This window comes from Armigeres subalbatus, chromosome 1 (assembly GCF_024139115.2).
Source record: "Armigeres subalbatus isolate Guangzhou_Male chromosome 1, GZ_Asu_2, whole genome shotgun sequence".
Lineage (NCBI taxonomy): Eukaryota > Metazoa > Arthropoda > Insecta > Diptera > Culicidae > Armigeres > Armigeres subalbatus.
In genome coordinates, this window is record NC_085139.1 from 102,654,042 (window position 1) to 102,676,234 (window position 22,193).

Consider the following 22,193-nt stretch of genomic DNA (forward strand, 5'->3'; position numbering starts at 1 on the left):
AAACTTGTTTCAATAGGCCTAAAACTGTTTTCGAAGCAAAACATTGACTGCACTGAAACCTATAAATATGGGTGCCACTTGTTCCTCGCGTCATTTGTTCGCTTGATTCTGATGGGTGCAGACGCTAGCGGATAAGCTGCAACTGCGCACCAAAATAAGCCATAAAAGAGGGTGACGCAATTTTTCCTTCTCATTCTGTTCAGAACTTCCAACGGGATATTTTTCTTTCATTCTAACCGGGGCAAGCAAAGCCACAGCAGCATCGATTCGACAGCACTCGCAACTTTTCGCAAAACAGCATCGTCCGCATCATCCGCTTTTCGGACCGGCAGTGCCGAGGCCACCATCAGCCAAAGCATGCCAGTACAGCCGCAGAAAATGTTCCAGAAGCAGCCCATTCTACAGACCCGACACCGCAGCAATGCCGAGGAGATACCGGCAGCAGCATCACAGTCGAGCCGAAACTAGCCGGCATCAATGAAGAGCTGAGGCCGACCGGCATCAGTGTTGAACCGAGACCGGCCGGCATTGGTATCGAGCCGAAACAAGTTGAAGAAAATCAAGAAAAAGAACTGCAATGTTCTTGAAGAAATCGCATGTGTGTATGTTTTGGTTTCGTGTAAAGAAACCCCCTCGGTCAACCAGTTCCCCGAAAGGAGTTAATTTTCGGCCCTTATCAGGGCCAAGAGAGTTGATAATAATTTTCACAATTGGGTGGCATTCGTCACTGGTTCGTCGCATGCTGCATTAAGGCAATTCGCATCCCGCTGGTTCCATTGAAGAAACAGCACACGTCAAGCGGATACGCTGCATGAAGACAGCTTTGGTTTTGCGCTCCACCCAGGAGCACTCAGCATCAACCTTATGGAACGTACACACGGTCAAGCAGTTCGACCAACATTGACTCCACCTCCCGTTTATTCAAACATTCATCAATTTTTATCAACACCGACACGAACAATCAATTTATTCGACCAACAATATCACACACGAACGACCGAAGCACCAACTCGAGCACCAACTATCAAAAAATATATGGGGGTTTGTGCAACTTCACTACAAATGCTCAAACATGTTCGGCGAACCTTGACTCCACCCCCGACAACTCAAACCAAAATCAAACCGTTTTAATTTTTTCCAACTGAGCCGCCAACTGTCAAATGGTTGTTCGAACAACTTCACACACGTTCCAACAAAGCAGCAACCGAAGCGTTTTCTTGGGGGTGGAGTCAATGTTCGTCGAACTGCTTGACTGGTGTGTACGTAGCATTACAGTCCGCTGCAACATGACGCAACAGATGGAGATAGAAAATGTATTTCTTTGAAGCAAACGGTTCTTCTGAGAGCCACTGATATATATATATATATATATATATATATATATATATATATATATATATATATATATATATATATATATATATATATATATAATATCAAAATTTTAAATACCCTACGCGTTAGAAAATGTACTTGGATGTCAAATCCAATATTCTAGAGATAAAATGTTATACGCGAATAGCAGATTTCCAAGATTTTTTATAACCGTGACATAACAAGAACTGTGATCGCGAAGTGGACGAAAAACTAGACTTGACCATGCCTTTAAAGACACTTAATATGTCCAAATTTCTCACATAATCTAATTTAGATAAATAAATCGGTGATAACAGCCCAAACATTATAATATAACAGTTTTCGTGAGCAATTTAAAAAAGATATCTCAAAATGAAAAGCTATCAATCGATTTATATAGAAAAACATTGTTTGATACTGTTCGTGCACAAAGCGAACGTGACTGAATGTTCTCCCAAGCTACCAATCCTAAATTTTCCGCACTTCCCACCTGAACAGCAATTCTTAGCTCGATTGCCTGGCTTGTGGCCTGTACCGTGCGAAAAGTTCCGTTAGGAAATAGACGCCAGCAGCGAGCAACAAAAGAAAGAAGAAGAAGCCCATCACGAACGCGTCGATGATGATGACGCTTTGGCTGACAAAAGAACGGGATACAAGACGCTCACTGATTGGCCGACCAATCCACTATGGGGCGGCTCCATACAAGTAGGTGGCCGAAAATATTTTCATTTCATTTCTGCAATATTTCACACTTATATCGTAGATTATTGTCTAAAAGATGTGAAATACTTGTTTTGCAGGTCGTTATTACTTCTAAGGTCTCCAAACTCCCTGGAATACAGACCTTTGATCTCTATTGAATATATCCCTTTTATCTACGAATGTCTCATGTACACAGCAGTCTATAAATGTGTATTTTATTGCAGCGCAGACCTGTAGAGTTCAAACTAGAAAATTGTATACTGTTTTATGTGAATTGAGTTGTACAGATGTTCTAAGTTGCACAAGGACTTCGTCAAATACAGGCCATTGCATCTACATACGTAACAGGTTGTCTTTGTAGGATTTTTCAGATTGGTTCAGGCTCTTAACCCGTAAAACAAGTAAAGGGAATACAATATAAAGCTCTATTAAAGCTAAACGAACTCCATGCAATAAAAGCTTCAAGATATATAAGTATACTGCAACAACATTTATTTATTCATTATGTACATGAACATCCTCAACAAAATCATCATTTATTTCTTCAAGATCGATTAAAATATCTGCTATGGTATATTTTTCTGTACTCGAATCTGTTGTATTGCAAGAAGTTTCAGTCACTAAAAAACTTTGAACATCTTCTGGATATTCCAGATTAGATTTATTTTGAAGTCGCTTACCTAAGTTGAGGGAGCTTATCAAAGGATCCGACGAGTTCATCATCATCATAGCTCGTCATTAATTCTTCTGCGCTTCGTACGCTCACTTAAATCCTCAAATTTTTTTGATGGCCTTCCACGAGATGTTGAAGCCACTGGCTCTGGCTCAGCATGATAAAATTCTTCTAATTCAATTCTGTGTCAAGCCATTCCTCATTATATGAGTCAAAGTAAGTTTTGGACCGGGATGCGGCCTGCCATTTTTTTTTCAAATTTCAAATGCAGATTTTTCAATTTTGTATGGAGTTGACTCTTTTTTTGTTTATCCACAGCGAAGCTTTGGCAGATATATTCCAAAGCTTTTTCAACGCGATCTACCTGACGTCCCTCGTGAGCTCTAAATACTTCAATGAGTTGCCTATAATTCATGATTCACCAAATAATAAGTACAAACACTTCACACGATTTACTTTCGCAATCACAGCTCACTATGCACTCAGATAGACATTCATAAATGTTCTGTTTATTTATTTCACCTAGGTACATACCAATAATTATCGAAAGATGTCCTTAGGTACAGACATTTTTGCTTCTTGTATTCACATATTGGATTTTAATTAATATCAAAATTTTACTTTTTATGAAATAATTTCAAATGAAGCCTAGAGTATTTTCGTAACCCTCAAGAGTATATTGTTTTTTTTCTCATATTTATTTGCTTGATACTTGATAGATAATGAGTTGCCTCCTCTTGGTGAGCCTACGCCAAATGGAGTATCATATGGGCCTGTTCAAATATTACGTAACGCGAAAATCGTTATTTTCAAGAATCCTCCACCCCCTCGTAACAATCTGTAACACTTTTCAGAAGTACCCTTACCCCTGTGCGTAACGCGTATCAAATGCTGTTTTTGGGAAAAATTCAAATGTTGGTACTACTTGAAGCACGATACAATAATTCAATTTTTTATGTACTTCATGCTATTTTAAAGATAATAAATATGTTTAAAAAATATCTTAATAATTTTCTCTATTGTTACGCGTAACAAAACTTCGAGAGACCCTCACCCCCCATATTTTGTGTAACAAATCGTAACAAAAAATAAATAACCCCCCACCCCCTATTGCGTTATGTAATATTTGAACAGACCCTATAGCTGCATAAGCTATCGTGTACACGGCCTACCACGAAGCCTACGACACTTTTCGTGTTATCTACTATCTCTATTTTAACTGTTCTTGATGCTCTTTTGTCATACGCATGGGATTTGTATCCAGCCCATCACAGTCTGCCGTGTATTATGAGAATAATTACATTTAATGTTTCAAAATTAATGACTTTTTTTCGAAAAAATGATCGGAATCGCAGATTTGCAGCCATAAGCAGCTGGAATTTGTTTTAATGCCTTCTGGGAGGTCCAAAGAAAGTCGTAGTGGTAGTCGCTAAGCGAAACTTTGAGAAACTTTTTTTGTATGGAACTTTTTGTATGAAAAAAAAAATTTTTTTTCTTCGGGTCATTTTCGGATGTTTCACTACCTATTTTCCCATAACTAACCCGTTCAGAAACTTTTTAAAGAGTTGGAAAAGAGCTACTGTAGCCGAAGATATTGACAGTTGAATAATGCATTGATTTTTCAAGAACTAAAAAGTGTCTGGCTCTAATGCCTATATCTTGATAACCATATGGCTTAGAGTGCTGATATGCTGGGGTTTAATGCTCCAAAGCATTAGCATTTAGTAGGTCAACTTGAATTACGAATCAGAGAAAGTCGATTTTTTTGTTTTCGGCCACCTGATTCCCCATAGTGCAATCGGGAAGCAGAGACGATTCAAAATTAAGTATAATAGAAAAGTGTATTCGCTTACAGAGCATTCAGTCCTTCTTATTAGTTGGACCAAGCCGAAACAAACAGCCTTTTTCAAGGCTATAAGAGTTAAATAATTTCCTTACTTACTTGATACTTGATACTTGATGGGCTACAGCTCTTCGATGAACCTACGCCGAATGGAGTATCCTTCTCCACTGGACTCGATCCTGGGCCAATCGCTTCCAGTCGCCCTGAACATTGAGCGCCCTCAGGTCCTTTTCAACCGCAAAAAGCCATCGTGTACGCGGCCTTCCACGAAGCCTGCGGCCTCTTCCGGGTTCTCTACTAAACATTATCTTCGCTTGACGTTCTTCCGGCATACGAACAACGTGACCAGCCCACCGTAGTCTGCCGTGTTGTATAAGCTTAATAATATCCAGCCCTTTATACACCTGGTACAATTCGTGATTCATGCGACGCCGCCAGGTACCGTTCTCCTGTTTACCGCCGAGTATTGTCCGCAGCACCTTACGCTCAAACACTCCGAGAGCTCTCCGATCAGCCTCCTTTAACGTCCATGTCTCATGGCCGTATAAAGCCACCGGAAGAATCAGAGTAGTATACAGCGCGAGTTTTGTTTTCGTTTGCAGACTACGGGACTTAAGCTGGTTACGAAGTCCGTAATAAGCCCTATTTGCAGCTGCAATACGCCTTTTCACCTCGCGGGTAACATCATTATCGCACGTCACTAATGTTCCAAGATACACAAATTCTTCTACCACTTCAAATTTTTCATGATCCAGCACTATTTCGCTACCACCACCACTAATGAACCCACGTTTATTTCCAGCGACCATGTACTTCGTTTTGCTGGTATTGATCGTGAGTCCAATCCTCGCTGTCTCCCTCTTAAAAGGCGCAAAAGCCTCTTCCACGGCACGGCGATCAATTCCGATAATATCGATATCGTCCGCAAATCCCAGGAGCATATGCGATTTTGTGATAATGGTACCGCTTCTTTGCACACCAGCTCTCCTAATCGCTCCCTCGAGCGCTATATTGAACAGTAGATTCGAGAGTGCATCACCCTGCTTTAATCCATCTAAAGTAACAAATGACGTCGATATTTCATCCGCAACCCTTACACTTGATCTCGATCCGTCCAACGTTATACGAATCAGCCGTATCAGTTTCGCCGGAAAACCATGTTCAAGCATAATTTGCCATAATTCATTCCGTTCACTGAGTCGTACGCCGCCTTGAAATCAATAAACAGATGATGAGTCTGCAAGTTGTACTCCCGGAATTTATCAAGGATTTGTCTCAGGGCAAACATTTGATCCGTCGTTGATCGGCCCTCACGAAAACCCGCTTGGTATTCGCCGATGAAGGACTCTTCAAGCGGTCTCAATCTGTTGAACAGAATACGGGACATAATTTTGTACGCCGAATTAAGGAGGGTTATTCCTCGGTAATTGGCGCACTCCAGTCTGTGCCCTTTCTTAAAGAGAGGGCAAATGAGGCCGTCCACCCAGCTAGCAGGCATTTCCTCGTCTTCCCATATTTTCGACATAATATGGTGCAGATTTTCATAAAGCTGCTTACTGCCATGTTTGAGAAGTTCAGCCGGGAGCTGGTCCTTCCCCGCAGCCTTATTGTTTTTCAGCTCTTTGACAGCTTTTTTAACCTCATCTAGTGTATGTGACTCCACAGCTTGTCCATCGTCGCTAATATTTATTCTGTTCACCGATGCACCGTCACTTCCTCCATTCAACAAAGTCTCGAAGTGTTGCTTCCACCTGGCAGCCACTTCAGTTTTATCTGTCAGCAAATTCCCTTGTTGGTCGTTGCACATGACGGGAGATGGCGCTGTCTTTCTCCGCACGCCATTGACAGGCTCATAAAACCTCCGCATATCGTTCTGCTCCATTTTTTCCTGCGCCTCGCTAATAACTTGTTCTTCGCACTCTATTTTTTTCTGCGGTGGGTACGTTTTTCGGCTGTTCTTGCTTCCTTGTACCGATCTCTATTCGATCGGGTACCTGACACCAACATCCGGCTTCTGGCAACGTTCTTTTCGTCTGTCACTCTCTGACACTCCACATCGAACCAACCCGTCCTGGGTCGCCTCTGTGCAGTGCCTACCACTTCTCGTGCTGTTGTGCTCACCGCTCCATGGATCGACTCCCATAGATCGTTGATGTTGTCGCTAACGTTGATTGCACTTATCCGTTCGTCGAGCTTCTGGCGATACTCAGCCGATACTCCTTCCGCCGACAATCGCTGGATATTGTAACGCATCGTTCGCTGCGATCTTTCGTTCGATACAGTTGACAACCGTGATCGAATTTTACTGACAACGAGGTAGTGATCAGAGTCAATGTTCGGACCTCTGAATGTCCGCACATCGATAACATCCGAAAAACTCAAAGGTGCAGCCCAATCGGGTTGTACGCAAAGGTGACGTATGACTACGTAGCTATACGAAATGGAGGGTATTTTTCATCATAATTTGTGTAAATTTATTAGCATTGTGCAAACTGCTCGGAGGTCAACCGAATCAAGAAACTGAAGGTAGCTCCCAGTTGGATGAACCAGCCGTGGAAAAGGAACGACTCATCGGCCGCATCGCCAGTGAAGGCATTCGTCTATCTTTCAGTGGATATCATCAGAATCCTAGAAGACATTATGCTCACAAATGTCCGGACGAAAGGAAAAAAATACGCAGAATCGGAGGTGGCGGGAAACAAAACACAAATATATTAATTTGCAACGTTCGACTTCCGCCCGCGATGGAAGCGTACATGCATCGTTTTCTATAGTGCTGGTGGCAACGTGAGCAGGACTTCAAGAATAAATTACAAACAGTCCTTTTCAGGACTTAAACTATTTATCCAAGAAGAGGTTTTGACCGCTAGGAAAATTGTTTACCCAGACAAACAGACTGTTCGGCTGTTTAAACGACAATGACGATTTTGGAAAGATTTGTTGTTTTTAATAATGCGCCATTTGAAAAACTAAGGTAGCTAAACGACATTTTTCACTAAGGTGGCGTCTTCATCGATTTGGCCGTCGTCGACGGAAAGTGAAATTTTCTGCCGAGATTCTTTTTGTTTCGTTAGTCATTAGAAATGATATCGATTTTTTTCGGGTTACCATCGTTTGGCGACGACAGAAAGTTGCCCTTTGGTAGCACAACCACAAGCGCACTTCGGAGGGAGATGATGCAATGAGTTTGTTCAAATGGATGGCGTCAGTAGCAGTCAAATGGAATTTCCTCACAAGATTTTGATTATGTTTTGTTGTAGTTGAGGATTGAAAAGCTCCATTATTTGAAAAATATCGGTTCTTTACAGTACCATTATTTTACACAAGGGTAGTTTAATCCGGGATGCAAGAATGTTCATCAAAGTCCAAAATTAATAGTTTGGCGTTAACAGAAGGTTTTTCTTCGATAGCAGAATGAAAAGCGCTCGTCGGTGAGTGACAACGCAACAAATTTGTTCGAATGAATGGAATCGCTTACAGCAACCGAACTATCACGCCAAACGCCAATTCCACCGAAACCGTCTATTTTGCAATCAACCCTTTCTGTTCAGAAGATGCTGGTCCTGAGAAGGACCAATTTTGTGTCCCCAATGCACGTTTCCAATAACTAACTGCAACCCAATGCTTGCCGAAACGTTAGGGTTAGAATTCCACTTCGTGTTGTTATTGTTCGACGACCACTCGATGAGTTTTCGCTAAGACGCCACCATTTGGAATAAATTTTCAGCATCGCCACTGCATCGCACGGGATCGAAACAGACGTCATTTTTTAAATCAACTCTTTCTTCACATAAAATGCTGGTTTGTTGAGGTTGAATGACGACCACCAACGCAGACTTCCACCACCAATTCGATGATTTCCCTTTGAAAATACTATCAGAGCGCCTTCGTAAAATCGCTGCGTCGGCTCTGCGTAAAATCTTATTTAACCGCTCTCTGCGAAATCCCTATCAAAATGGCTCGCGCGCGCTAGAAAGCAGCTTTCTTGTATTCAATAAATTAAGCCCGTTAGCTCCGCCCCTTTGTGGTCTGGTATAGGTGTAAATATAATGTGCACTCATAACGATTAATGAAGGGGCGGGGCTAATGAAATTACTTCATTAGATATAAGAAAGCTGGTTATCGACGCGCGTGAGCCATTTTGATCGGGACTCCGCAGACAACGGACCGTTCGGAGGATGACAAATTTTAAGAATCTTATGAAATTTTGTCGCAAGATTCTGAATTTTGTTATGAGATGTTGTTTATCTAAGATGCGTATTGTTGCGAGGAATGACAACAGAAATTCGACTCAAGACGAAGTTTCTCCATGCTACAAAACATTATCTTTCGGCATCTGTCTGTCCGAGCGACGTTCACCGATGGGTGGTTGCTGTAGAAAGTTTCCACTGAGGTGGCGTCTTCATTGATTTTATACAAAAGGCACCATTTTATACAAAAGAAGGTTGATCCGAAATAAACTTTCTTCAAAGTGCAAAACTCAATCGTAAATAGCAAATTTGACGGCGCGTCGGAGGGACATGATGTAGTGAATTTTTAATGGATGGAATCACTAACAGCAACCAAGCTACCACGCCAAACCCGATGCCACGGAAACAGTCCTTTTTCGCAATTAACTCTTTCTTTTCGTAAAATGTTGGTCCTGAGAAGAACCAATTTTCTTTTCCCAATTCCCATTTAAATAACTAACTGCATCCGATCGCTTGTCGACACCTTGCGCTGCAACTGTCCGACAGCCACTTGATGATTTTTCGCTAAGCCTCCAAAGGTTGAAATAAATTTACAGCATTGCAACACTGCCACCCACTTCGTGCTGCTGTGTCCGCTCCGCTGCATCGAATGTCGAACCGCTCTCTGTGGAATCCCGATCAAAATGGCTCGCGCGCGCCGAACAGCAGCTTTCTTATATTTAATAAATTAAGCCCGTTAGCCCCGCCCCTTTGTGAGCTGATATGGTTGTAAATATAATGTGCACTCATAACGATTAATGAAGGGGCGGGGCTAATGAAATTACTTCATTAGATATAAGAAAGCTGCTTTTCGGCGCGCGCGAGAAATTTCGATCGGGTATCCCCAGACAACGGACCGTTCGGAGAATAATAAATTCTAAGAATCCTATGAAACTTTTTCACAAGATTGTTGCGAGGAATGACAACAGAAGTTTGACTCAAGACGAAGTTTCTTCATATTACAAAACATTTTCTTTCGGCATGTGTCTGTCCGAGCGACGTTCACCGATGGGTGGTTGCTGTAGATAGTTTCCACTGAGATGGCGTCTTCATTGATTTTATACAAAAGAAGATTGATTTGACTATCCGAAATAAACTTTCTTCAAAGTGTAAAACTCAATCGTAAATAGCGAATTTTATAGCGCGTCGGAGGGAGATGATGTAGTGAATTTTAATGGATGGAATCACTAACAGCAACCAAACTACCACGCCAAACCCGATGCCACCGAAACAGTCTTTTTTCGCAATTAACTCTTTCTTTTCATAAAATGTTGGTCCTGAGTAGAATCAATTTTTTTTTCCCAATGTTCCTTTCCAACTAACTGACACCACAATTTATAATAAATTTTCAGCATCGGCACTGGCGGTGTGGGATCGCCACAGTGCTATTTTTATGGTCAACCTTTTCTTCATATGAAATTCTGGTTCGTTGAGGTTGAATGATCTGCAGCAACACATCGAGGACCACCACCAATGCGATTGATTTCCTTTGAAAATGTTATTAGCGCCTCCGTGATGCTGTGTTCGCTCCGCTGCGATAGCTTTGATGCGTCTGCTCTGCGTGAAACCTTGTTCAAACTGAGGATTAGATCCAAATCCGCAAGTGATTGATTTTTGATGTCTGTGCTAGTGATGCATGAACGTGATTGGTTAGTTTAACTATTTCTAAACTTTTCATCAATTATCGATAATAAATAGTTGAAAATCAGTATTTACAAATAAATACAAAGAAGCGTTGACTCATCCTTGATCGAATGGTCCAAAAAAATGAAAATCCATCGAGAAACGGCTTAGATATTAAAGTTTAAAGTCTATCATATTTTCGTGACGGTCCCCGATTTTCGCAATCGTAAAGTGTACCCCAATATAGAAAACACAGACGTAGTCCTACGTCAAAATGGCGCCCATCCACCAGAACATGGTCTATCTGGTTGCAAGTTTCACCATTTGGGTGTCTGCAGGTGTGCTTTCGGATGTTCTTTCGTGCAAAGTAGGTGCTACTGATGGCCATCCCTCTGGCAGCAGCAAAATTTACTAGCCGTAGGCCGTTGTCATTGGTAGCGGAGTGAAGGCTCTCCCTACCGATTATGGGACGGAAAAAGTCCTCTCTACCGAACTGAGCGTTGGCGTCTCCGATAACAATTTTCACGTCATGCTTTGGGCACTCTCCATAGGCTTTATCAAGACATTCATAAAACGTGTCCTTCACGTCGTCGGATTTATCGTTTGTCGGTGCGTAAACGTTGATTAGGCTGTAATTGAAGAATTTGCCCCGTATCCTCAACACACAGATTCGTTTGCTAATGGGTTTCCACCGCATCACTCGCTTCATCTGCTTGCCCATCACTACGAAACCAACTCCATGCTCTGCTTTTTCACCGCCGCTGTGATAGATGTTATACTTGAATGCAGTATTGGTCGTGGGGTCCACGGCTCGTAATTCACGTTCTCCGGATCTAGGCCATCGGACTTCCTGAATAGCAGCCACGTTCACTCCAACCTTCTGCAGTTCACGAGCCAGAAGGCTCACTCGTCCAGATTCATTTAGGGTCCTGACATTCCAGGTACCGAGTTTCCAATCATAGTCCTTATTTCGTTGCCGGGTCGCTTGCCAAAAATAACGTTCTCTTTTTCTTCTATCTCCATTTTTCGTGGTATTTGAGAGGCTTCAGTAAGCTACCTTACCGGGGTCGCGTTACCTACATCGCGATGATGGGGCTGCCACCTTAGGTGTAGCTGACGCGATACAGCATTTCGTTAATTAGCCGCTGGGTACCAGGCAGACGCTGTTTGAGCCGCACCTCCTGGTGAACAGACGCTCGAGGCGTACCTTCTCACTCTAGCTGATGTCAGAAGGACAACAGTGCCCAGGCTGCACTACCAGCTAAGTACACAACCCTTAGCTGGCGGTATTTTGTCATCGGACGACCCGTGGAAGCGTGAGATAGGGACTTGTGGGGACCAGAGCTCTGTTGGGCGCTCCTTCCTTGATGTCAATCCACCATTTTGCAGCCAAATTTTTGCAAATAATTTCCTTATTCAGTCGATATCGCATGGACGGCAACAGCAGCAGAGTCGAGCCGAGACCGGCCGGCATCAGTATCGATCCGAGACAGGCTGAAGAAAAGCAAGAGAAAGAATTGCGATGCATTTGAAGAAACCGTGTGTGTTTTGGTTCGACAAAGAAACTCTTTCGGTCAACCAGTTGTCCATGAAAAAGTTAATTTCCGGCACTTATCAGGGCCAAGAAAGATAATGATAATGCTCGCAATTGGTCACCGGTTCATCGGCAGTGGCATCGGTGGTCGGCAGTTCGTATCCCGCTGGTTCCATCTGGAGAAATAACACACGTCGGCACATATCTACACTGCATGAAGACAGCTTTGGTTTCGCGCTCCACCCGGAGCACCCAACATTAGTTTTACAATCCACTGCAATATGACGCAACAGATGAACATAGAAAATGTTTATTTTCAAAGCATACGGTTCTTCTGAGAGCCATTGATAGACTCACTAAAGAGTTCTTAAAAATTCTAAAATAGTCTAGAGATAAAATGTTATACGCGAATAGCAGATTTTCAAGATTTTTTCATAACCGTTACATAACAAGAACTGTGACATATAATGAAATAAATCACAAAAAAATCCACTATTAGATGAAAAATCGATTGAGAGTTTTACAAGCATTCTAAGTAGTTGAAACAGTGACCCTTTCACACCCCCATTTGACCCATTGACACCCCCGACGACGGTACTAAACATTCAAGGCATCGTGTTGTTCATATTGTACATTACATTTTAATCCTATATCTGCTAAATCATCGCATTACAGGATGCATATTGAACCATTATCTCCTAACTGACGCCTCCAGAGTAGTGCCAATGGTACGGACCCAGTGTGTACAGTAAGACATCGTAGTGCAGCAAAAAAAAAAGGGGTAAAGAAAAACAACGGGACAAACCCCTGGAGGCGCGGTTCGGACTCCGGGTTGGCCGGTGCTGCGGTTGATCCAACTGTATTGGAACGGCACTGTAGTCGGGGGAAGGATGTGTGTGTGTGGGCGAAAGGAAACTTTTAATTGAATTTTCTTCATTGAAAATTCACATTTTTCCTCGACCCACCTGTTCCGCTCTCAGTTTGTTTTGTTTGTGAGCTGTTGCTGCTGATGCTGCTGGCTGGTTGGGGTATTCATCTATTGTTATCGATGTTGTTGGGTTGTAACATCAAACTAATTAAAAATTGACGAAAATCCGGAGCTGCTTTTGATTTTTCGACGAATTACTTACGGATACGAAAACGGAGGAAAACTCATAAATGTTGCTCTGTCTCCTTCTGATGTTGTTATCAGGATGTTGAATTATTTATCAGTAGTGAGTGAATTATTTAGATGAACGGCATCGCCGAATGGATACTTCTGTTACATGGAAAACTAACTCAATCGGTGTTTCTCAATCCACAAGGTGCCATAAGGGTCGAATATAAAGAAAGTTGAAGATTTATTCCTTATGATTTTTACATATTTTCCTATATTTCAAAATGAATCTATTTGTGGCCGTATTCGTATAACACAAAATCGGATGGATGAATTTTTCTTAATTTCTTCACAGATTATGTTCGTTATAAGATTTGAATATTGTATTAGATTCGGAGTTTCGCATGGACAATTTACAACACGAATTCCTGCATACTAAGCAGGACAATGTTTGCAGCTTCTAGTAGCATATAGATATGATAAAAGAAATCATCAGAATACGTTGTTAATTGAAGATATATTTTTGATCAAAAAAGACCTGTGCAGGTTTTGGTCTCAAAGTTAAGTTTACTCAGAAACATCACAATAACGAAAAGACATCAAAAAAGTGAAAACGGAATGATATTCTTAGATAACAGTGAGTAAAGTCGTGGTACTACCGAAGCTGGTGGGATCGATTTCAGTCTGATCGAATAAATATCATAGTGCTTGTAAACGTCTGATAGAAAAATCATCCATGTTCACAATTCAGCTTTCCACTTTTGGCAATGACAACTTGGGCATCACTCTCTGAGGATAATGATGTCACTTTTGAGTAATGCTGTTATCACTTCGCATGAACGATGATGATGGCAAAATTCCGGCATCGGAAGCTCCAGTCATTATGTGCGCCTGTTTGCACTCTAATCGCTTACATTTGTGAACCTAACCTTACTGCTGTGCTGTGTATCACCGAACAGGTGAAGCGAACAATTTCTGACTGATATCGAACTAAAGGGAGTACCTACGTATAGCAGCGCAATTAATAATTCAAATTCACAATTTCCGCTTCACCGTTTCTGACGCACTGTCCCGAAGTAGATGCGAAGGATAATGTACTTATCTTCCTCTTGGGCTCTTACTCTGCTTCACATATTTGCTTCTGGATCTGGATCGGATTAAAGCCACATCACATGTAGAGATCCTGTCGTAAAATCATCATAACAAGTACGAACTCAATAAAACTTTGAGCTGTTGTCAATAACCGGTGCCTTACCTTTTAGGGAACCGTGCGAATATTTCCGACGGGTCGGAAGTTAGTTTTACAGCCAGACAATGAGCATCGATTGTCGAACCTAAAATTAGTTTATTCGCCATTTAGGTCACACTTTGATAGTTCTAGTTCTAGTTGGTACTGGTAAAAATAGATTAGAAGGCAGGAGGGACCACTATTCTCATTAATGTGAGACTGCGGCAAAAAACATATTTTTTTAGAAAGCCCAAAATTTAAATACGAGAGCAATTTTAACATAACATACATTTTCATAGCGCACAAAAATCTCGATCTGAATATCTCTATTCGAAGCAAACGATAAGCATTTGTTGCTTCGTTTGTCATTTTAATCTAAAGAATAATCCCAACCGGAACCTTTTAAGCAACCTAGGTGCTTCGTGAAGGGGATACTGGGGTAGGCTGGACGTCAAGACTCAACCGGATCGACCAGGTCTACCCCGGCATCCAGAGAACTAAGAAATCGTAAAAATCCTGTCCAAATCCTTTGGTAGTCAGCTTTCTGAATCACGATGATAAGCTCATCAGTACTGAAGAAGATACTGAAGATGCTAGAAAACCTTGATGAGATCTATCCTTGTTGAAATTTTTTTGTTGCAGTTGTAAAGCGTTCATAACGTTTGTTTTATACATCGTGAAAATACTATCCAGTCGATTCATCATCATCATCGAAGAGCACCTGAATGGCGATATGACAGACAACGGTGGCAGTATGGTAATGAACCTAAGAGCACGCACGCAGGACATGCGACTTCCGGCTCCAAATCTCCAGGAAATCCAGGAGGAGATCGGCCGGCTGAAAAACGACAAAGCCCCTGGAGTTGACCAACTACCAGGAGAGCTGTTTAAACACGCTGGTGAGGCACTGGCTAGAGCGCTGCACTGGGTCATTACCAAGATTTGGGAGGATGAGGTTCTGCCACAGGAGTGGATGGAAGGTGTCGTGTGTCCCATCTACAAAAAGGGCGATAAGCTGGATTGTAGCAACTACCACGCAATCACATTCCTGAACGCCGCCTATAAGGTACTCTCCCAAATTTTATGCCGCCGACTAACACAAATTGCAAGAGAGTTCGTGGGGCAGTACCAAGCGGGATTTATGGGTCAACGCTCTACCACAGACCAGATGTTCGCCGTACGTCAGTTATTGCAGAAATGCTGCAAATACAACGTTCCCACACATCATCTATTTATCGACTTCAAAACCGCATATGATACAATCGATCGGGACCAGCTGTGGCAGCTTATGCACGAAAACGGATTTTCGGATAAACTGATACGGTTGATCAAGGCGACGATGGATCGGGTGATGTGCGTAGTTCGAGTTTCAGGGGCATTCTCGAGTCCCTTCAAGAGGGTTACGGCAAGGTGATGGTCTTTCGTGTCTGCTATTCAACATCGCTTTGGAGGGAGTAATACGAAGGGCAGGGATTGACAAGAGTGGTACGATTTTCACGAAGTCCGTCCAGTTATTTGGTTTCGCCGACGACATTGATATTATGGCACGTAACTTTGAGAGGATGGAGGACGCCTACATCAGACTGAAAAGCGAAGCTAAACGGATTGGACTAGTCATCAACACGTCGAAGACGAAGTACATGATAGGAAGAGGCTCAAGAGAGGTCATTGTAAGCCACCCACCACGAGTTTCTATCTATGGTGACGAAATCGAGGTAGTTGAAGAATTCGTGTACTTGAGCTCATTAGTGACCGCTTATAACGATACCGGCAGAGAAATTCGGAGACGCATTACGGCAAACTGACGCCGCCGCCGTACAAAACTGACAATCTACAAAACGCTTATTAGACCGGTAGTTCTCTACGTACACGAGACCTGGACGATGCTCGTGGAGGACCAACGTGCACTGGGAGTTTTCGAAAGGAAAGTGCTGCGTACCATCTATGGTGGGGTGCAGATGGCGGATGGTACGTGGAGGAGGCGAATGAATTACGAGTTGCATCAGCTGTTTAGAGAACCACCCATCGTTCACACCGCGAAAATTGGAAGACTGCGGTGATCCGGGCACGTAGCCAGAATGTCGGACAGTAACCCGCTGAACATGGTTCTCGACAACGATCCGACGGGAACAAGAAGGCGAGATGCACAGCGAACAAGGTGGATCGATCAGATGGAGCACGATTTGCGGACCCTCCGCAGACTGCGTGGTTGGCGAAGTGCAGCCATGGACCGAGCTGAATGGGGAAGACTTTTATGTTATTGCACAGGCCACTCCGGCCTTAGTCTGGTAATAAATAAATAAATATTTTGCCCCTTACCCCCGCATTTTAAATCGCAAAGTTTTAGGCCGTTGTTTCTTCGGTGGACCTCTTGGGAAGCAAGAACAAGCCTGTTGGCATTCTCAGGTCACGATCTGATCCTTCGATGAACAACTTGGGAAGCAAGCTGCAACGTTTTGAACAAGCGCGAGTAGTTAGGTCAACATGGCGTACCTCGTGAGAACCAATGCCCACCAACCCCAATCAATGAGATTTGGGCAATAAGTCCCACCTTTCAAGGCAGCGTCCTATCCAACCCGAGTTTCACACTCAGGCAGTGGGTCCTACACCCACCACCCACCTTCTCGAAAGAAAGATAAAGAAAAAAAGGAAAGAAGAAGTAAGAAAGATCAAGGAAGAAAGAGGAATGAAGCAGAGAGAAGCAAGAAAGAAGAAGGACGTAGGCAGAAAGAAGGAAAATGTAAAAAAAAAGTGAGAAGAAAGAAGAAGGGGGAAGGAAGATCGAAGAAAAATAAGGAAAAAAAGAAAGAAAGAAAAGCCTCGGAAGCCTCCTTCCAAGAGGCTCGGAAGCCTCCTTTCAAGCGTCTCGGAAGCCTCCTTTCAAGAGGCTCGGAAGCCTCCTTTCAAGAGGCTCGGAAGCCTCCTTTCAAGAGGCTCGGAAGCCTCCTTTCAAGAGGCTCGGAAGCCTCCTTTCAAGAGGCTCGGAAGCCTCCTTTCAAGAGGCTCGGGCCTCCTTTCAAGAGGCTCAGGCCTCCTTTCAAGAGGCTCAGGCCTCCTTTCAAGAGGCTCAGAGCCTCCTTTCAAGAGGCTCAAGCCTCCTTTCAAGAGGCCTGGAAGCCTCCTTTCAAGAGGCTCAGGCCTCCTTTCAAGAGGCTCAGAAGCCTCCTTTCAAGAGGCTCAGAAGCCTCCTTTCAAGAGGCTCAGAAGCCTCCTTTCAAGAGGCTCAGGAAGCCTCCTTTCAAGAGGCCTGGAAGCCTCCTTTCAAGAGGCCTCAGAGCCTCCTTTCAAGAGGCCTCAGAGCCTCCTTTCAAGAGGCTCAGAAGCCTCCTTTCAAGAGGCCTGGAAGCCTCCTTCAAGAGGCTCAGGAAGCCTCCTTCAAGAGGCTCAGAGCCTCCTTTCAAGAGGCTCAGAAGCCTCCTTTCAAGAGGCTCAGAGCCTCCTTTCAAGAGGCTCAGAGCCTCCTTTCAAGAGGCTCAGAAGCCTCCTTTCAAGAGGCTCAGAAGCCTCCTTTCAAAAAGGCTCAGAAGCCTCCTTTCAAGAGGCCTGGAAGCCTCCGTTCAAGAGGCTCAGAAGCCTCCTTTCAAGAGGCTCAGAAGCCTCCTTTCAAGAGGCCTGGAAGCCTCCTTTCAAGAGGCTCAGAAGCCTCCTTTCAAGAGGCCTCAAGCCTCCTTTCAAGAGGCTCAGAAGCCTCCTTTCAAGAGGCTCAGAAGCCTCCTTTCAAGAGGCTCAGAAGCCTCCTTTCAAGAGGCTCAGCCTCCTTTCAAGAGGCTGGAAGCCTCCTTTCAAGAGGCCTCAGAGCCTCCTTTCAAGAGGCTCAGAAGCCTCCTTTCCAAGAGGCTCAGAAGCCTCCTTTCAAGAGGCCTCAAGCCTCCTTTCAAGAGGCCTGGAAGCCTCCTTTCAAGAGGCCTGGAAGCCTCCTTTCAAGAGGCTCAGAGCCTCCTTTCAAGAGGCTCGGAAGCCTCCTTTCAAGAGGCTCGGAAGCCTCCTTTCAAGAGGCTCGGAAGCCTCCTTTCAAGAGGCTCGGAAGCCTCCTTTCAAGAGGCTCGGAAGCCTCCTTTCAAGACGCTCGGAAGCCTCCTTTCAAGAGGCTCGGAAGCCTCCTTTCAAGAGGCTCGGAAGCCTCCTTTCAAGAGGCTCGGAAGCCTCCTTTCAAGAGGTTAGGAAGCCTCCTTTCGAAAGGCTAGGAAGCCTCCTTTCAAGAGGCTAGGAAGTCTCCTTTCAAGAGGCTAGGAAGCCTCCTTTCAAGAGGCTAGGAAGCCTCCTTTCAAGAGGCTAGGAAGCCTCCTTTCAAGAGGCTAGGAAGCCTCCTTTCAAGAGGCTAGGAAGCCTCCTTTCAAGAGGCTCGGAAGCCTCCTTTCAAGAGGCTCGGAAGCCTCCTTTCAAGAGACTAGGAAGCCTCCTTTCAAGAGGCTAGGAAGCCTCCTTTCAAGAGGCTAGGAAGCCTCCTTTCAAGAGGCTAGGAAGCCTCCTTTCAAGAGGCTAGGAAGTCTCCTTTCAAGAGGCTAGGAAGCCTCCTTTCAAGAGGCTAAGAAGCCCCTCCTTTCAAGAGGCTAAGAAGCCTCCTTTCAAGAGGTTAGGAAGCCTCCTTTCGAAAGGCTCGGAAGCCTCCTTTCAAGAGGCTAGGAAGTCTCCTTTCAAGAGGCTAGGAAGCCTCCTTTCAAGACGCTCGGAAGCCTCCTTTTAAGAGGTTCGGAAGCCTCCTTTCAAGAGGCTCGGAAGCCTCCTTTCAAGAGGCTCGGAAGCCTCCTTTCAAGAGGCTCGGAAGCCTCCTTTCAAGAGGCTCGGAAGCCTCCTTTCAAGAGGCTCGGAAGCCTCCTTTCAAGAGGCTCAGGCCTCCTTTCAAGAGGCTCAGGCCTCCTTTCAAGAGGCTCAGAAGCCTCCTTTCAAGAGGCTCAGAAGCCTCCTTTCAAGAGGCTCTGGAAGCCTCCTTTCAAGAGGCTCAGGAAGCCTCCTTTCAAGAGGCTCAGAAGCCTCCTTTCAAGAGGTTCAAGCCTCCTTTCAAGAGGCTCAGCCTCCTTTCAAGAGGCTCAAGCCTCCTTTCAAGAGGCCTCAGGCCTCCTTTCAAGAGGCTCAGAAGCCTCCTTTCAAGATGCCTGGAAGCCTCCTTTCAAGATGCTCAAGCCTCCTTTCAAGATGCTCAAGCCTCCTTTCAAGAGGCTCAGAGCCTCCTTCAAGAGGCCTCAAGCCTCCTTTCAAGAGGCTCAGAGCCTCCTTTCAAGAGGCTCAGAGCCTCCTTTCAAGAGGCTCAGGCCTCCTTTCAAGAGGCTCAGAAGCCTCCTTTCAAGAGGCTCAGAAGCCTCCTTTCAAGAGGCTCGGAAGCCTCCTTTCAAGAGGCTCAGAAGCCTCCTTTCAAGAGGCTCGGAAGCCTCCTTTCAAGAGGCTCGGAAGCCTCCTTTCAAGAGGCTCGGAAGCTTCCTTTCAAGAGGCTCGGAAGCCTCCTTTCAAGAGGTTCGGAAGCCTCCTTTCAAGAGGCTCGGAAGCCGCCTTTCAAGAGGCTCGGAAGCCTCCTTTCAAGAGGCTCGGAAGCCTCATTTTAAGAAGCTTGGAAGCCTCCTTTCAAGAGGCTCGAAAGCCTCCTTCCAAGATGCTCAGAAACCTTCTTTCGAGAGGCTGGGAAGAGGAAGAAGAAGAGGCTCAGAAGCGTCCTTTCAAGAAGTTCAACATTTTTCTTTCTTGGAAGCCTGCTTTCAGGAGACTTGGAAGGCTCCTTTCAAGAGGTACGGAAGGCTCTTTCCAAGAGGCTCGGATGGCTCCTTTCAAGAACCTCAGAAACCTTTTTTCGAGAGGCTGGAAAGCCTCCTTTCAAGAGGTTCGGAAGACTTCTTTGAAGAGGCTCAGAAGCATACCTTCAAGCTGTCCAAAAATTTCCTTTTAAGAGGCTCGGAAGCCTTCCAACCTGCTTTCAAAAGGTTTGGGAGCTTCATCTGGACGGAGCATAGTCAAGACGCAGTCTATGGCCTTGAACTCACCTGCTCCCTTCAATAGAAGACTGATCAATGCCCTGACGCCAGTCTTCATTTATTAAGTCCGTAAAGCATCAGGCTTTCTGCCATCCACCTCCGCAGAAGCGGAGGCGTAGATGTTAGAGGGCGTAGATGTTAGCATTATCCCCTGTCGTCATCGGTTGTCGCTGCTGTTTGCCGCAAAGCAATCTTTTTCGCCGCCACCACATCAGAAGATCACCGGATCTCTTTCCTCAACGAGGATAAACGGATCCTGTAAAAAGTGGCGCAGAGAAGCTTGCTTATGCCTCCCGCCAACATCAACAGCACATTCGTCACCCCTTTCAGAGTGACGACACATACGAGATGAGAAGGTTTGTTCTGGAGCTTGCCGTAACGCGCTTCCGGAATTACGAGATCCGGTACACAGACGGTACCGTTTCCGATCGAGGAGTCAGTTTTGGTATCCTCGATCTAGGCCTGGTTAGATCATACAGCCTGACCCGTCAATGCAGCATATTCTCTGGCGAAGCTGCGTTCGTCTTGGATGCGGCTACACATTCGGCAAGTATTGCAGCATTCATTTGCTTCCTAAAGGATGCAGGCTTATTCCACCAGGTGTAGTTCCCTCACCTTGGGCTTCGGAGACGAGTCCCTCTGCAAAAAGCGACCGCGCATTCTTCGGAGATCGCCTTCCACCACTCACCGACATTCTGCTATTTCTTCGAAGCATTATTCGTTTCCTTGCAACCTTCGTTTTCGTTAAAATTTTTACTTTCAAGCAAGAACATGATTCTTTCGAAACTTCGAAACCTGAAAAATACCACATTACTAATAATCGACGTTCTGATCCTATCTAATAATTGTACGAATGATCCAGAAGGATCGTCTGAAATAGCAGATTATTGACTGGAAACTTTTGAACTTTGATGGCACTCTTGAACTCTATCACTATCTAGACTATTCCGGATTTCAGCAAGCTTTTAAGGAGATACAGCAGGTCCATCACCGCCAACCGATAATCCTGTGGTTGTAGTTTTTTTTTGTGTGTTTTTAATGGATATGTTATTTGAGGTTTACTTTGATGAACAATTTAAAAAAAAAATAATTTTGCGAAACCCTTGGTTGGCTCATAAAAGGGAACCATCCGGCCCAATCTTCCCATAATTTATTAAAGTTAACACAAAAGTTGGTAGGACCCAAAGTTGGCCCGCGAAGGGAACCTCTCTGGTTCCCTTCTCTTAGTTTTAAAATAGTGTTGAACTTAAGGACGACTCTCACGGAATCCAAATTCAAAAGTACTCGCGTTTTCAAAGGCACACCACTCGATATGGAAGCAGCGCACAACTGTTATTTTTATTATTGGAGGCATGCTGCGACGCCAATAATAAAAATGATAGTTGTGCAGTACTTTTAAATTTGGATTCCGTGAGGATTGTCCTTAAATGCATTTGAAAAAAAAAACATTAATAAAGATTAAACCTCGTGCTACCATTATTCACCAGTTCATGATGAGTTATTTAAATCTCTAACTCGATTTTTTAAGCCTAGGTCAATGGAAGTCGAGATTTTTTGACTAATAACTCCGGTGTTATTCATGAATTTATGTACAAATAGCTTTTCAATTGTGTTAATTGTGTCAAACAAGTTTTACTAATAGTGATTGATCATTTTAATTATTACAACTGTAATAGTCACTTGGTTTCTTCGAAATTTGCTCTCCAAATACTGTACTAGAATTTGGATCTTAAGGTTTCTCAACTATGTGTTACCACTGCCAGTGTTCAATACATACGAGAAACTACAGAACTTGCTTTACAGTACCAAATCGTCATCGACCATTTCAGCAGAGGCCAGGGCCAACAGATGACCGTTTTTATTCCACCTGATACTTCTCCCGTACGTGGAAATGGACCATTCACTTCCAGCGTATCCACGCGCTACTTTCTTCGCTACACAACGCCCGA